This window comes from Ranitomeya imitator, chromosome 2 (assembly GCF_032444005.1).
Source record: "Ranitomeya imitator isolate aRanImi1 chromosome 2, aRanImi1.pri, whole genome shotgun sequence".
In the NCBI taxonomy this organism is placed as follows: Eukaryota; Metazoa; Chordata; class Amphibia; order Anura; family Dendrobatidae; genus Ranitomeya; species Ranitomeya imitator.
This window is the reverse complement of record NC_091283.1, coordinates 762,642,422-762,658,249: the sequence shown is the minus strand read 5'-3', so window position 1 is coordinate 762,658,249 and position 15,828 is coordinate 762,642,422. Positions and strand designations below refer to the sequence as shown.

The following is a 15,828-nucleotide window of genomic DNA, read 5'->3' as shown; positions in this document are numbered from 1 at the left end:
TTGATTTTTGCATGCAAGTGCCTACACATCCCAGATGGTATGAGTTTACAGCTTTAGATGCAGACTGATTGTGGAAGAACAGTTTTCCTGCTCATCTGGGAAATATTAAACAGTTGGTAACTGTTCTCAGCTTGCATTATGAAATGTGTCTAGCTTCAGCTTTAAATAGTCTGCCTCAAAAGTCTGCAGAATCAATCCTCCGAGTCAGGTGTAGTACTCAGATAGAAGCTGGCTTCTTGGCCAATTTGGTCACTCTAGGTCCGATTATATATACGCTCTGTGTGGGCTAAATATGAAGTGATTCTCCAGACTTATATGATTTTCAGTATGCTTTGAAGGGAACCTATCACCTTGGAAAATGCCATTAATGTGCAGATACGTGATTAATCTGCAGGTTTATAGCATTCTGACACTGTGCTGCGCTGACACTGAGACCCCTGCTACTGGCAGGAAATGAACTTTATTCCCACCCAGCAGTATTCTACTTCCTGTCATAATGGTGCTGCCGACACGGTTTCAGTCATCGCTCTGTTTATAGATAAGGGTGGTCAGGGCAGCCATCAGGGCATTACTGCTCTTACTGGTGTATGGGACCCTCTTTTTGCTTCTGCTCACTGGGCCCCACAGGCAGGATTCGTCCGGTTCAGTAACTGAGTGGGCGTCCTTGGATGTTAATCTATTGTAAATCTATTGCAGCAACAGTTAACACCAGCCAGCCAATCAGAGGCCAGCAAGTAAAGTAATCACTGCACTCGTATGGTGAAAGTTATTTGCTCCAAGTATAAAGTTTATTCAGACAATAGTAGTGGTGAAGCGATAGGCAAAAACGTTTCGGCCAACCCGTGGCCTTGATCACAATATCACTGTAACAAATAGAAAAAATAATCAAATGACTACAAATATACAATACAATATATACAATATATACAATTGCCGAAGCATATATACATTCAGAATACATGTCAAGGATAATCGCCAAGATGAATTGTGGTCCAAAATTACAGATACATGATCTCACACTTTGCACTGACGAGGGGCAGTACTCTGAAACACAGTGTCTGCAAATTGAGATTCTGATTTGGCTTTTATCCTAAGTCATATGTCAAAGCTCGTTAAAGGGTCGATATTGACTTTTATGACTGCTACTTCCAATAGGTAGAGCTACAGCTAAAGCCCTGTTCCTCTTTGAAGAGACAATTTTCAAATCTCGGATAGCAAAGTAATTGAAGAACTGATATTCAGCTCCTTTGCTCCTTTTGAATCTGTATTTTATAAATGACTTTATATCTAGTGATAAGTGAACGTGCTCGGATAAGGTGTTTTCCGAGCATGTTCGGGTGTTATTCGGCATGATCGAATAATATGTTCGAGTCCCCGTGGCTGTTTGTTTGCGGCTGTTAAAAGCCGCAACCCATGCTGGCATTTCCTAGCAAACAGGCCATCTCCGCATGTGTTGTGTCTGTCCAATAGAAGCGAATTATGCAGCCACGGGGACGCAAACATATTATTCGAGCAAGCCTGAGATACTCGGATAAGACCTCAGCATGCTCGGATACCACGTTATCCTATATAAACGCTAGGCCACATGTTGCTCGGGTTACTGTGAGCAGCCTGCATGGCCCAAATGTGCTACCATGGCATGCAGGGTCTCCAGACTTATCTCCCATCCAGTATATCTGAAACGTCATTGGTAGGCAATTGCACAGGGAGCTGCCAGCAGTGGATCTTGATGATTGGAGGAGCACATGTGGCAGTATTTTAAGGCCTAGATTCAAAAACCTACTTGCCTCTTTGCTTGACATTATGGGAAAATCTAAATAAATCAGCCAACACACCAAAAAAAAATGGCCTTCCACAAGTCTGGTACATACTTGGGATTATTTTCCAAGTGCCCAAAGGTCCAACATTCAGCTGGTCAAATAATCTGGAAGTTTACACACGAAACATCACACCGTTCAGGTAGGAGATGCATTCTGCAGAGATCATTGTATTTTGGTGCAGAAAACATTAATCAGCCTAAAAACACCAGCAAAAGACTTTGTGAAGATGCTGGAGGTACAAAAGGATTGATATCGATAATAGAACATGCCCTATGTAGAAATGGAATAAACGGCTGCTCAACAAAGAACAGCCACTGCTCCAAAAGTATCCTAAAAAGTCAAGGTTACAGTTTGCAACTATCACAAAGGAATCAAGCTCTTACTTATTGGAGGAATTTTCCCTTGTCTGATTAAACAAAAATGTAATTGTTTGCCATAAATACCATTGTTAAAGGGACTCTGTCACCTGAATTTGGAGGGAACAATCTTCAGCCATAGGGGCGGGGTTTTTGGGTGTTTAATTCACCCTTTCCTTACCCACTGGCTGCATGCTGGCTGCAATATTGGATTGAAGTTCATTCTCTGTCCTCCGTAGTACATGCCTGCACAAGGCAATCTTGACTTGCGCAGGCGTGTACTATGGAGGACAGAGAATGAACTTCAATCCAATATTGCAGCCAGCGGGTAAGGGAAAGGGTGAATCAAACACCCAAAAACCCCGCCCCTATGGCTGAAAATTGTTCCCTCCAAATTCAGGTGACAGAGTCCCTTTTAAAGCTTGCTCGCTAATAGGTCAACAATGAACCCAGGCATACTTCCAGAGTAGCTTGAAGGGAATCTGTCACCAGGTTTCTGCCTATGCACAGTGTACACACATTCAGCATTCTGAGCACTGGTAGATCTACAGCAGATAAAACCGTGATTTCATTAACACTGTAGCAAGCAGTCCAGTAAGTAACACATTGCTGGAATTGGTTTCTCTGTCCCTACATCAAGCTGCTCTCAGATGAGGAAGCTAAAACCTGGGGAAGGATTCCCCTTAAAGGCTATGTGCACACGTCATTGAGTTTTCTCAGGTGAAGCCATTTCAGGAAGATGGTGGTGGTCGTTTTCCTGAGGTGGCTTTGCCAACAGTAATCTATACTGTTAAAGGGAACCTGTCACCAGGTTTGGCCGATAAGAGATACGGCCATCACCTTTCAGGGCTTATCTACAGTATTCTATAATGCTATATATCTGCCCCCAATCCAACCTGTAAGAGAAGAAAAATAACTTTTATTATACTCACCTGCGGTCCGGTCTGATGGGAGTCCCTGGTCTTGGTCCGGCGCCTCCCAGCTTTTTATGATCCCGGTCCTCCTGCTTGCTCCATGTGGATAACGCTTCCCTTTGTCATCCACACAGTCTCCATGGCACAGCGCTCCTTCGCAGGCGTACCTCTCTGACCTGTCGAGGGCAGAGCAAAGTACTGCAGTGCGCATGCATGACCTTTCCTGGCACCTCCGCACTGCAGTACTTTGCTCTGCCCTCAATAGGTCAGAGAAGTACGCCTGCGCAAGAGCGTTTTACCGAGGAGACGTGTCATCCACATGAAGCAAGCAGGAGGGCGGCATTGCAAGAAGATGGGAGGCGCTGAACCAAGACCAGCGACGCCCATCGGACCGGACCGCCCCGCCCTGCAGGTGAGTATAATAAAAGTTATTTTTCTTCTCTTGCAGGTCAGGTTGGGGGCAGATATAAAGAATTATAGAATGCTGTATATCAGCCCTGAAAGGTGGTGGATGTATCTCTTATCGGCCAAACCTGGTGATAGGTTCACTTTAAGTATAGAGAGTGGGCTGCTTTCTAAGAAAGGCATCAAAAGAATGAGCACGTCACTTATTTTAACAGCTTGTTGAACAAAAGTTCAACAACACCAAAATTACATTTTTTTGGTCTCTGCAAATTGTTCAAAAACCTCTATATCAAGTGATCAAAACATCACATCTATCTTAAAATAATATCAATAAAAATGTTACCTCACCCTCCAGAAATAAGCCATCACACAGCTCCACTGACCGAGAAATTAGAGCTGTGCGAGTCTCTAAATAAGGCGACACAATCCCCCCAATTTTTTGTGTGTGCAAATTTCTGATTCTTTTTCACCAGGACAATTGTAAAAAAAAACAAAACCTGGACTTGGTATTACCATAATCATACTGATGAGCAGAATCATATTACGAGATGATTTTTACAAAAAAATTTACAATGTAAAAACAGTTCCCAAAAAACAATGTCAGAATTGGATTTTTTTTTACAATTTCTCCCCACTTGGAATTTTTTTTTCCTGTTTTCCAGTACACTAAGTGATAATATGAATGGGGCCATTCAAAAGTACAACTTATCCTGCAAAAAACAAGCCTTCATATGATTATATGGACAGAAAAATAGAGTTATGGCTCTGGGAAGAAGAGGAGTATTAAAAGGAACTGGAAATATGATTTACCTTATATATCAAATGGCTTGAAGAATGCAGAGAATAAAGTCCATTAACAATCCGAGTCAGCACAGCCTAAAAGAAAAAGAAACGTACGGTAAATATTAAAAAGTACAAGCTGAAATATCATTAAAATTGCAAATTATTCAATAGCATAGAAATGGAAAGGATGCTTTAATTAGTTGATGCAAACACAAAGGAATGTAGAAAATGTTGTGAGGATATCTTAAAATTGATCAGAAATTATAATTTCCCTCATTCCAGTTACTAGAATTATTCACAACACCGAAAATAGTAACCACGGACACACAATGCCCGGTGACAGGCTAATTAGGGAAATCTAGGAAACTTAATTATTAGGCTTTCTTTAATGAAGCATAGCAGCTTCTAATTGTGAAATTAAACCACTCATCTCCACCAGGTTCTATCTTCTGGATGAACCTAAATGTTATTGATTCAGTAGTTTCCTTGGGGAGAGCAGATTATATTGGGTGATCACTAGTTTTTTATGCAAGACCAAAAAAATGAGTGCTTCCATGTAACTTAGGCCGGCTTCACACTCAGCGTATGAAAATATGGTCCGTTTTTTACGGCCGTAATACGCTGAAAATTCTCCAAAATAGTGGTCCGTAGCTCCTCCGTAGGCAGGGTGTTTCAGTGTTTTTTGCGCATGGCATCCTCCGTATGTAATCCGTATGTCATCCGTACTGCGTGTTTTTATCGCAGGCTTGCAAAACCGATATACGGATATACAAGGGATCCATGTGTAAAAAAAAACCAAAAACATATATACTATATATATATATATATATATATATATATATATATATATATATATATATATATATATATATATATGTCAGTAGACACATATATGTATATATATTAATATACATATATGCTAGCCACCTTAGGGAGAGACCCAAGTTGGGCTAAATGTAGCGGGACGAAAGAGACCGAAAAGCCCTCTACTTAAAGGAAATACATAGTGGATGCTTTCCTGAAACGGAAAGTACTTGCAAGCAGCATAATACAAAGAATAACAGGTTTACCCAGAATCCTTTGCAGTTGCCCCACTCCATACAGCCAACCAATTCCAGCCCTGTGCTGATGAGGGCCTAAAGCCCGAAACACGTGTCCACAGGTAGGAATTGGTTGGCTGTGTAAATTTAGAAACTAATCTGCAGCATTGCACGCTTGGCGGTTCCAAGCGCTGTGGATTAGACAGGGGTGGAAAGAGATGATTTGCATAGCTCCGCCTACTGCAAAGGATTCTGGGTAAACCTGTTATTCTTTGTATTATGCTGCTTGCAAGTACTTTCCGTTTCAGGAAAGCATCCACTATGTATATATTAATATTTCATCCAGCGCGATATAGCAGAAAGCCGGTAATTCAATTACCGGCTTTTGCTTTCTCCTTCCTAAACCCGACATGATATGAGACATGGTTTACATACAGTAAACCATGTCATATCCCCATTTTTTTTTGCATATTCCACACTACTAATGTCAGTAGTGTGTCTATGCAAAATTTGGCCGTTCTAGCTAGTAAATTAAAGGGTTAAATGGCGGAAAAAATTGGCGTGAGTAGTAAAGCCAGTGACTGAGGGCAGATATTAATAGCCTGGAGAGGGTCCATAGTTATTGGCCCCCCCTGGCTAAAAACATCTGCCCCCAGCCACCCCAGAACAGGCACATCTGGAAGATGCGCCTATTCTGGCACTTGGCCACTCTCTTCCCATTCCCGTGTAGCGGTGGGATATGGGGTAATGAAGGGTTAATGTCACCTTGCTAGAAAGCTCCCTGGCTCGAGTTCATATGAGGACAACCAGCAGAGGGCGCCTCTTATGAACTCGAGCCTGGGAGCTTTCTAGGAAAGTTCCCACGATCTAGGAACAGCCAGCAGAGGGCGCCTCACCGCAAATGCAGGTAAATATAGGTCAATGACCTACTTTACCTTCATTCCCCGGGGTTTTGCAGACATGAGCAACGTTGCATTAGCAAAGCTCATGGCTGCAAAATATTTTAACCCCTTCAGATGGATTTACATCGTTGGACGTGACAGATCCTCGTAAGGTATGTATATTGTTGGTTTATTTTTTTTTATTTACAGATCGAGGGTCTTCAGTGAGTGGATTGAGAGTAGAATAAATTAATACAACAACCTTTGTGATTTTTTCATTAAATTAATTTTTAATAATGTGTGTGTTTTTTTAACCCTTTACTAGTATTGGATTAATAATGGATAGGTGTCAGAATTGACGCCTCTCCATTATTAATTTGGCTTAATGTCACCTTACAATAGTAAGGTGGCATTAACCCTTCATTACCCCATATCCCACCGCTACACGGGAATGGGAAGAGAGTGGCCAAGTGCCAGAATAGGCGCATCTTCCAGATGTGCCTTTTCTGGGGTGGCTGGGGGCAGATGTTTTTAGCCAGGGGGTGGGGGGGGGGGGCAATAACCATGGACCCTCTCCAGGCTATTAATATCTGCCCTCAGTCACTGACTTTACTACTCTGGCGGAGAAAATTGCGCGGGAGCCCACGCCAATTTTTTCCGCCATTTAACCCTTTAATTTACTAGCTAGAACGGCCAAATTTTGCATAGACACACTACTGACATTAGTAGTGTGGAATATGCAAAAAAAAATGGGGATATGAGATGGTTTACTGTATGTAAACCAGGTCTCATATCATGTCGGGTTTAGGAAGGAGAAAGCAAAAGCCGGTAATTGAATTACCGGCTTTCTGCTATAGCGCGCTGGATGAAGTAATAATATATATACATATATGTGTCTCAATGACATATATATATATATATATATATATATATATATATATATATATATATATATATACCTATTCTATGTGTACACATTTATTCTACCTATTCTTCTGTAAACTTTCAGTGTGATTTTACTGTACACCGCACTGAATTACCGGCTTTTCTCTCTAACAGCGCTGCGTATTCCTCGCAAGTCACACTGCTGGTCCGTGTGTAATCCGTATTTTTGGGGCTTCCATAGACTTTCATTGACGTTTTATTTGCGCAATACGGTGACAAACGCAGCATGCTGCGATTTTCTACGGCCGTAGAAAGCCGTATAATACTGATCAGGAAAATACGGCAGATAGGAGCAGGGGCATAGAGAATAATTGTGCCGTATTTTATGCGAGTTTTACGGACGTAGTTTCTGCGCTCTTACGTCCGTAAAACTCGCTAGTGTGAGGCCGGCCTTACATTGTGATCTATGATGGTGAAGTCACAATTGACTTGAGGTGGACACAGACAGAAGAGGACTTCTGTGCCAGAGTTGCCAGCTTTACTTTCTAGTTTTTCTGGACAGTTTCTTAAAAAATTACTGACAGCCAACTTTTTTACAGACCCATTTGATGGCCATAATACTTCATTAAGATTATAAGTGATCTATGTCTACAGACCATAAATCCTGTATCAAGACATAAGTCGCATTCACTGTGAACTGTATAACGATGATAATTACAGTCAGAAAAATCTGTCTCATCATTTAAAAAAAAAAATCACCAACACTTAAAAAAATTTACAGGCAGGGAAAAAAAAGAAAAAAGTGCCCTATTTTTACAGCTTGGCCAGGAATTACTGAATGGTTGGTAACCCTGCTCCATGCATGAACAATATTATGATGCAGATTTCACCTGCTTTGTAGGTGGTAGTGTCCCCCATATCTTTGGGGTCCCTGAGAGGCTGTACAGTTGCACCAATGCTATGTACTACTCCTGTTAAGCCAAAAAAAAAAAAAATCAATAACGCTTAAAAAAGCAAAGTGCTAGGTTCCCCAAAAAATCCCATATTTTAACTGGTGATAAAGGCATTTACTGCATTAGTGGAGAAAGAGATCATTTTTTTTTATTCCATAGACTTGCAGACGAATAAAGGTATAAATTCAACAATAATCGCCAGCTGCAGGTCCGACGCCATCCCAGCTACAGCACACATGATGACGACCCAGCTGCAAGCCTATGAATAAATAAAGCTTTCTTGGAAAACCCTTTTAAAGGGAACGTATCATCAGAAAATTACCTAATGTTTAAACTATATTTTTATTTTAAATGTATTATATATATAATAGTTATATGAAAAGTTTTAATAGTAATAATAATAATAGTAATAACAATAATATATATAACTAGCTGAAGAGCCGGGCGTTGCCTGGCCATAGTAAATATCTGTGGTTAGTTATAGCACCTCACTTGTCTTATTTTCCCATCACGCCTCTCATTTTCCCAATCACATCTTTCATTTTCCCCCTCACATCTTTCATTTTCTCCCTCACACCTCTCATTTTCTCCCTCACTCCTCTCATTCCCCCCTAACACTTGTCATCTCAACCTCACGTCTGTCATTTTCTGATCACTCCACTATTTTTCCTTACTCCTCTCATTTTGCACTCACACCTTTTCATTTTCACCTCACACCTCTCATTTTCACCTCATCACCTCAGTATATACATGTTTGTCATCTCCCTTATATATAGTATACATCTGTATGTCATCTCCTGTATATAGTATATAACTGTATGTCATCTCCCCTGTATATAGTATATACCTGCTGTGTGTCTTCTCCCCTATGTATAGTATATACCTGAATGTCATCTCCTTCTATATATAGTATATACCTGTATGTCATCTCCTCCTGTATATAGTATATACCTGTGTGTCATCTCCCCTGTATATAGTATATATCTGTGTGTCATCTCCTCCTGTATATAGTATATACCTGCATGTCATCTTCTATATATAGCATATACCTGTATGTCATCTCCTCCTGTATATAGTATATACCTGTAGGTCATCTGCTCCTGTATATAGTATATACCTGTGTGTCATCTCCTCCTGTATATAGTATATACCTGTATGTCATCTCCTCCTGTATATATATATGTACCTGTATGTCATCTCCTCCTCTATATAGTATATACCTGTGTGTCATCTCTCCTGTTTATAGTATATACCTGTGTGTCATCTCCTCCTGTATTAGACCTTGTTCACACGTTATTTGCTCAGTATTTTTACCTCAGTATTTGTAAGCTAAATTGGCAGCCTGATAAATCCCCAGCCAACAGGAAGCCCTCCCCCTGGCAGTATATATTAGCTCACACATACACATAATAGACAGGTCATGTGACTGACAGCTGCCGTATTTCCTATATGGTACATTTGTTGTAGTTTGTCTGCTTATTAATCAGATTTTTATTTTTGAAGGATAATACCAGACTTGTGTGTGTTTTAGGGCGAGTTTCGTTTGTCAAGTTGTGTGTGTTGAGTTGCGTGTGGCAACATGCATGTAGCGACTTTTGTGAGATGAGTTTTGTGTGGCAACATGCGTGTAGCAACTTTTTGTGTGTCGAGTTGCATGTGACAGGTTAGTGTTGCAGCAAGTTTTGCGCATGGCGAGTTTTGCGCGTGGTGAGTTTTATGTGTGGTGCCTTTTGAGTATGTGCAAGTTTTGTGTGAGGCAACTTTTGCATGTGTTGCAACTTTTGTGCATGTGGCAATTTTTCCGCGTGTGCAAGTTTTTGCGTGTGGCGAGATTTCCATGAGGTGAGTTTTGCAAGAGCCTAGTTTTTGCATGTGGCGAGTTCTGCGCGTGGCGAGTTTTGTGTGGCGACTTTTGTGTTTCGACTTTTATGTGGCGAGGTTGGTGTATTTGTGGTGAAATGTGTGCTGAGGGTAATATGTGTTCAAGCACGTGGTAGTGTGTGGCGCATTTTGTGTGTGTTCATATCCCCGTGTGTGGTGAGTATCCCATGTTGGGGCCCCACCTTAGCAACTGTATGGTATATACTCTTTGGCGCCATCGCTCTCATTCTTTAAGTCCCCCTTGTTCACATCTGGCAGCTGTCAATTTGCCTCCTACACTTTTCCTTTCATTTTTTCCCATTATGTAGATAGGGGCAAAATTGTTTGGTGAACTGGAAAGCGCGGGGTTAAAATTTCACCTCACAACAGCCTATGACGCTCTCGGGGTCCAGACGTGTGACTGTGCAAAATTTTGTGGCTGTAGCTGCGACGGTGCAGATGCCAATCCCGGACATACATACACACACACACACATACACACACACACATTCAGCTTTATATATTAGATATCTTATTATTGTTGTTGTTATAATTATTATTACTTTTTATATCAATATCTGCATTGAAAAAAAAATCATGTAATTCTCACCCTGGCCATAGTCATAGTCATAATTAGCAAGGCTGAAAAAAGAATTTTTTCCATCCAGTTCAGCCAATATTCCATCAGAATAAATCCCCAGATCTACGTCCTTCTAAGGATCCTAATCACTGTAAGATACAATATTGTTCTGCTCCAGGAAGACATCCAGGCCTCTCTTGAACCCCTCGACTGAGTTCGCCATCACTACCTCCTTAGGCAAGGAAGTCCAGATTCTCACTGCCCTAACAGTAAAGAATCCTCTTCTATGTTGGTGGAAAAGCCTTCTCTCCTTCAGATGCAGAGAATGCCCCCTTCTGACCGTCACCTTCCTTGGTATAAACAGATCCTCGGAGAGATATTTGTATTGTCCCCTTATATACTTATATATGGTTATTAGATAGCCCCTCAGTCATTTTTTTTGTAGACTACTGGAAATAATCCAAATTTTGCTAATCTCTCTGGGTATTGTAGTTCCCCCATCCCCTTTATTAATTTTGCTGCCCTCCTTTGTAATCGCTCTAGTTCCATTATATCCTACCTGAGCAACGGTGCTCAAAACTGTACACAGTACTCCATGTGGGGTCTAACCAGGGATTTGTACAGAGGCAGTATAATGCTCTCATCATGTGTATTATTATTATTATTATTATTTATTTACATAGCACCATTAATTCCATGGTGCTGTACATGAGAAAGGGGTTACGTACAGCGTTATAGATATCGTTTACAGTAAACAAATTTACAATGACAGACTGGTACAGAGGGGAGAGGACCCTGTCCTTGCAGACTTACATTCTAGGTGTATCCAGACCTCTTTTAATGCACCCCATGATCCTATTTGCCTTGGCAGCTGCTCCCTGGCACTGACTGTTCCAGGTAAATTTATCATTAACTAGGATCCCCAAGTCCTTCTCCATGTCAGAGATTTACCCAGTGATTTCCCGTTCAGTGTGTAATGGTGATATTGATTCCTTCTTCCCATGTGTATAACCTTACATTTATCATTGTTAAACCTCATCTGCCACCTTTTGGCCCAAGTTTCCAACTTATCCAGATCCATCTGTAGCAGAATACTTTCTTCTCTTGTATTGACTGCTTTACATAGTTTTGTATCATATGCAAATATTGATATTTTACTGTGTAAACATTCTGCCAGGTTAGACATAGGCCACTATGTCTAATTTAAGGCTCATACTTCCTTTGGGACACATGAACATTAGTAGCAATAGACTGACTCAGAACCTGTCTTTTGCATAGAAGCCTCTGGAAGTTCTAATCTGAATATGTTCTAATTTGGGCAAAGGTCATTGTGAAGGAAGAGGGAGGAAGTGAGCTCTGATATCACCTATTGTGAATGGTGGATCCTGTGCTAACTTTATATATAAAAGGTGTTTTCCTTTTATTGTAATCCTGTCTGTGATGATAATGAGATCGCTGAAAAACCTTTTGGAAAGAAAAGGGAGTATGAGTCAAACCTAATGCCAGTGTGAAAATTGCAAGATTTCAGTTCTTCAATTTAGACCATGACAAATATATTACTTTTTAAAATATATTTAACATAAAATATTTAAACAATAGGTCATCTTCTTATGTATTTTATGTAAGAATTATCATTGGGAAATTGTGTGGCTACATATCACCATGAACATCCGTCTCCGCACATATTCGTTCATACCGCCATTATTCCTGCTAGTATGTGAACCTTTATATAAAGGGCAAAAGCAACAGAACAGAACAGCAGCGATGATACCAGGAGTTTTCAAATAGGAAATTCAGCTCTGCGATATATGTTCCACATGTTGAGAAATGTGATTTCGAGATGATATGAATACAAAATAAATCATTATGGTTCTGCCTAACTTTCATGTTCTACAGTCAACTTTTCTGGATTTTAAGGCCTTGATAGAAGAGAAATGCTTCATTGTTCGGTTAGCCACTGAAGTTGCCTACACTTCTTAATGCATGAGTCATGGCTTTAGTGAAGGATACTAATGGCACACACATTTTATATATTTCAGTGGCCCACACAATTAATGGAGACTATTCCAGATCGGAAATGGAAAAAAAAACACTTGTAAAAAGCTAATGGGGACACAAGGTTTCTGAAAACATTCCACATTTCTGTAGAAGTCAAGCAGACCTCTGTATAAGTGGGAATACAGAGCTTTTCAGCTTTTTCATCAGACGCTTCACACATAGCGCAGCAGTCACGTCTTAGATAAAGAGAAAAGGCTTCCAGCAGTTTTCTGAGCGCTCTGCGTACTTGTAAGTAACTTGGCTGGAGGACGGGAGCCTTGGAAGAAAACTTGGGTGCAAAGGAAAAAAGATCCTACAGCAAGCATGTTATGGTGATTGTAGATTTGAAACTTCACTATTTCTAGATTTATGAGTCACAGCTCTCCTTCTATATAATTTGTTTTCTCCTGAGCACCTCCTGTTCTAGTGAGCACCTTCGTGATCGTGATAACAGCTCTGAAAATGACCAAAAATACATTTTGCAACGATAACCATACAAAAAGAAAAATATATCACCTCCGCACTGCCGTAATTCGTTAGACCCTTATGCCTCCAAACCTTTCTTTGCTGTTATAACTGTTTACAGAGTTCCTTTTGAAAAAAACAACCCAGGTGCTGCTTCCAAAAATCAGATCATAGAGAACATACAAAAAAGCAACAAAGCAGAGCGCACTCACTGGTGTTGAACTGTCAAACTTTTATTCGGACATAACGTGATACAGCAGGGAGGGATGTGAATACACACGGACCGGTCATTTATTCCCACCTTAATGTCACGTTTCCATGTTCGGTATTTGGTTAGTATTTGACCTCAGTATTTGTAGCCAAAACCAGGAGTGAAACAATCAGAGTAAAAAGTGCTCAGAGTAGGCCAGTGGCCCAACAATGCTGCCTATCTGAAATGTCAATCAATCAGGAGCTACGGAGTGGTGTGTTTCTAAAAAGACATTGTGAGACCCACTCTTTAGGCCACGTGCACACATTCAGTATTTGGGCAGTATTTTACCTCAGTATATGTAAGCCAAAACCAGGAGTGGAACAATCAGAAAAAGTATAATAGAAACAAGTCACCACTTCTGTATTTATCACCCACTCCTGGTCTTGGCTTACAAATACTGAGGTAAAATAATGATCAAATACTGAACATGTGAACATAGCCACAAGGTCATGTCCCAACAGAGATAAAAGGCCGCAGATTCTCCACTTCCGCTTTTTTTTTCTGTGTGTAGAAAATCTGCATTGTTTTACAGTTCAAGCAAAGTGGGTGTGATTTCCTTAAAATTATAGGCATTTGGAATTACTATGCCACTCTGTACAGGGTGGGCCATGTCTATGGATACACCTAAATAAAATGGGAATGGTTGGTGATATCAACTTCCTGTTTGTGGCACATTAGTATATGGGAAGGGGAAAAGTTTTCAAGATGGGTGGTGACCATGGTAGCCATTTTGGATTCAACTTTTTTTCAATCGGAAGCGGGTCATGTGACACATCAAACTTATTGAGAATTTCACAAGAAAAACAATGGTGTTCTTGGTTTTAACATAGCTTTATTCTTTCATGAGTTATTTACAAGTTTATGACCACTTATAAAATGTGTTCAAAGTGCTGCCTATTGTGTTGGATTGCCAATGCAGCCCTCTTTTCCCACTCTTAACACACTGATAGCAACACCGCAGAAGAAATACTAGCACAGGCTTCCAGTATCCATTGTTTCAGATGCTGCACATCTCGTATCTTCACAGGATAGACAATTGCTTTCAGATGACCCCAAAGCTAAAAATCTAAGGGGGTCAGATCGGGAGACCTTGGTTGCCATTCAACTGGCCCATGATGACCAATCCACTTTCCAGGAAACTGTTCATGTAGGAATGCTTGGACCTGACACCCATAATGTGGTGGTGCACCAAAAAAGTTGGATCCAAAATGTCCGACTTCAAAATGACCACCACGGTCACCACCCATCTTGAAAACTTTTCCCCTCCCATATACTAATGTGCCACAAACAGGAAGTTGATATCACCAACCATTCCCAATTTATTTAGCTGTATCCATATAAATGGCCCACCCTGTATTATGGAACATTTTTCCTCATAGACGTCTATGGTGAGCCTCTAAAGCACATGTAAAAGTCTAATCGCTGCATTTCTGCACTAACACTAAATGCTGCTCATCAAATGCATTAAAAAAGGAGATTTTTTTCTAAATGTTGTTGCCTTTTTGGATATACAGTGCAAACACCAATACAGCTGGATGGAAGTATTTGGTCATTTTTAAGCACTTTTATTTTTTAGTGATGAGTTTTATGTCATATTCATTAAATTGCTGCATGCGATTCACAAATTTTATGCAAAGTAAAAAATGGCCTCCCTGTCTTAAACCATTTTTTCTACTTTTTAGATTCAGGCAGAAATTGCAAAATTACATAAAAATTGGTAAAAAAAAATTTACGTACATAAAATCACTCCAGAGATAGATTAGAGCACATTTGCTACAAATTTGGCATATTCTTGAAAAGTTGCAAATGACGTTTCAGGAGAAAACTTCTGCAAACCCTAAACCTTGCCCATGGTGGCAAAGTTAAAAAAAAGCAAAAGAATCAGGCAAACACAAAATAAAAATAAAATAGATATCAGTAAAGGTACGAATGGAAAAATGAGTTTGACACAAAGCACCAAAAAAATCAACAAAAAACAGGTGCAAATGCAATGAGGAATCCGGCCCCATCTATGTTTTCATTTTTTTTTATTTGTCTCACTAGATTGTAGTACAAACTGATGAAAAAAATGGATCACAACTAATGCTGTTTTAACATCAATTGTCATTAGTTAGGGCACTAAGAACTCCGGATGATGGCCTAAATACATGGAAAATAGGCCCAAACTGTTTTCTCTATGCTGCAGCCTCATAAACACCGTTCCAATGGTAGAACTTAAAATAGTACCCAGTAGCGCTGCAAACTTTAGAAAAAACTCTACAGTATGCAAAGTAGTTCTCAAGTATCTGTAATGTGTATCTAGGCCATGCGAGTGTCCTGGTCAACCAGCACTAATACAGCTCCTCTTCTATTAACTGACAAAAGATTACACTCCTCACATCATCCGCAGTTCTTACGTTGAAATAACTTCTGGGTCACCAGCTTCTATAGTCATTTATCACTTCAACAACTTTACCAAATCGAGCACATTGTTGAAAAGCAAATAAAGATGTTAAGGTATATTGTCACCAACATGCACAAGGCAAGGCTTATCTGCCCAGAATCGAAAACGAAAAACTCCCAAAACTTTTGCGTAACTTGTAGTTGATTTTGCAAC

General features: G+C 40.2%; 1 protein-coding gene across 1 annotated transcript in view; it reads right to left on the bottom strand.

Moving 5' to 3' along the window:
• The window catches only part of LOC138665682 (sorbin and SH3 domain-containing protein 1-like), a 532,199-nt gene that overhangs the window by 449,948 nt on the left and 66,423 nt on the right, over window positions 1-15,828 (bottom strand). Inside the window, exon 2 of the mRNA XM_069753392.1 lies at window positions 4,306-4,371. The gene's annotated coding sequence lies outside the window, so the exon portion shown is untranslated. The remainder of the gene's footprint in view (window positions 1-4,305; window positions 4,372-15,828) is intronic.